Source organism: Bombina bombina, chromosome 3 (genome assembly GCF_027579735.1).
Source record: "Bombina bombina isolate aBomBom1 chromosome 3, aBomBom1.pri, whole genome shotgun sequence".
In the NCBI taxonomy this organism is placed as follows: Eukaryota; Metazoa; Chordata; class Amphibia; order Anura; family Bombinatoridae; genus Bombina; species Bombina bombina.
Window position 1 is genome coordinate 70,025,637 of NC_069501.1, and position 2,157 is coordinate 70,027,793.

General features: G+C 38.1%; 1 protein-coding gene across 2 annotated transcripts in view; it reads right to left on the reverse strand.

Annotated features, from left to right (window-relative positions):
* Positions 1 to 1,534, reverse strand: part of LOC128652881 (POU domain, class 2, transcription factor 1) — a 269,120-nt gene extending 267,586 nt beyond the window's left edge. The window contains exon 1 of one of the 2 annotated variants that reach the window (XR_008401311.1): positions 1,465 to 1,534. The gene's annotated coding sequence lies outside the window, so the exon portion shown is untranslated. The remainder of the gene's footprint in view (positions 1 to 1,464) is intronic. The other variant, XM_053705862.1, reaches the window with a different exon arrangement.
* Between the last annotated feature and the right edge of the window lie 623 nt (positions 1,535 to 2,157).

Below are 2,157 nucleotides of genomic sequence, written 5' to 3' on the forward strand. Positions count from 1 at the left end.
GGCTGGCAGCGCAAGAAGGCCCTGAAATGTGGTTTTGCCTTTACAGGTTCATACATGTCCCTCCATGAATGTGATCCATGTGGCCAAGCTTTGTTGTAATGTACTGGTTTCTGTAAATGGGAACGCCCCATTCAAAAAAAAAAAAAACTATATGGCCAGTGTAGGTGAATTCATAATTATAAATACATTTACTCTTGACCAACCTAAGTACAGAAAGGCCCATCCCTTAAAACCAATACAGTCCATTTGGCCAGGACAGCCACCCTTAAAGATCTGTTCACCTTTTTTCTTTATAGAAAACAAGCAGCTTTGAGATTTTCTAGGAGGTTACTGGTCCCTTTAAAAGTATGCTAAACCTAGAGCATGGAAATGAATATGTAAAATAAGAACTACAAGGGGGAGGAAATCAGGTCTCAACGCACGCTGTAAAAATTAGACAGATACATACAGATCTTTAGAACTGATCATACTGCAGTTTGCCTGGATTTTCTTTTAAAATCTAGATTATCTTTATGCTTTTAAGCCTCACATTTCACAAGTACACACAGAACCAAGACTAGGTATAACATAAGACAGCACAGACTCATGTATGCAAATAACTTTTCTTATTGAATGGATACAATTTTATCAATTTCTAGCAACTAAACCATACATAAACAAATGGAAGCCTGAGCATATAACAAGGCAAATTATTGCTAAATTACAAAACCAGTATACTAGTTTGTTAACATGTTACATCTAAAATGTCATAACACAACAACTTTGCACATTTTTAATAATTAAAAGTAACAAAAAAGGCAACTACATGACAGTACTTAAATGGTTAAAATCTAGCCACCTTGCCAATATTACTTCCCCTCTCCCCCTCTTTTCCTCTCTACCTTTTGTATTCATACCTGGGGATCACCCTGCCCCTTTTCTTTAATAAAAAAAACCCATCACAATAAATAATTGAAGTAAAACATACATATACAATAATAACAATACAATTCATTATTACAGGTATAAATGCTTATCGCCATTGGATATTCTTGTACTGCGCTACATAATGGGTTTGTGCCAATAATGTGAATAAAAGAATGAATAACAATAAAAGAAATGGGACTATGGAGTATCATGTGTGGGATAATATATGAATATTTAAAATGGCTTCATTGTCCAAACCCTGCAGACTGGAGCTGCAAAGAGTGAAGGAATAAACAGAGAAATAAAGAGGGTGTTTTTGTGCTGCAGGAAGCCCATCTGCCCTGATCCCCCTGCACAGTGTAATCCTCCCCTCCATAGCGGGTAGGTGAGGGCTTTTTGTGTGTCTCTTAGTGCTTATTTCTCCCCAAATCAAGGCATATTTATTTTTACCCCCTTCCCCCCCACCGCGTTAATTATAATAATCCGGAGTACTAATAAATTATGCTAAGTCGACACTGTGTGTATGAATATGAATATGTAAAATGCGGTAATGATTACCTGCTGCTGAACTCTCATCTTGACTCGCTGCTCCTCCGTCCGCCATTTTGAATATTTTAACCAAAATCGCCCGGCCGATAAACCCTCCCCCTCCCCCCTCGGTAGACACCCTCTGCTCCTCTCAGTGTTTTTTTTTTCTTTCCTATCAACAAACTTTATTGAAAAGAGACACCGGAGACACGCTTTCTGCCATGCTCCTTCTTTGTTTGCTGATTGGTACATAGGAAGGACACGTGCTGGCGGTCAGCGGCAGGTGTCTTGCGAGTTAGCTGACGTCATGGGCTTCGTGTTTCTACTAGGTGACCGTTGAGGATAAAGCGTACATGCGCAGTGTTGGTTAGTTGCTCAGGTTTTTTTTTATCCTGCAAATACCATGTAAGTAAAAAAAAATAAAAAATTAGTGCCATGTAGATTTTATTTAAATTTGTTTATAAAGTTTTAGTTTGGTAATGGTATGTTTTTATCTACATGAAACCCCAACATTTTCTTTCATGATTCAGATAGAACATACAATTTTAAACAAGTTTTAAACAAGCCTCAGACTGCCCACGGCAGAGCACTATTCTATCAATTTGGTAGTGTAAGCCAATACCGTGCTAGCTATCCAGCATAATGCCGATTGGCCCACGCAACTATTGGCTAAGAGCTGGAATTGTCACCTCATTAAAAAAAATTGCGTTCCTCTTTATTTGT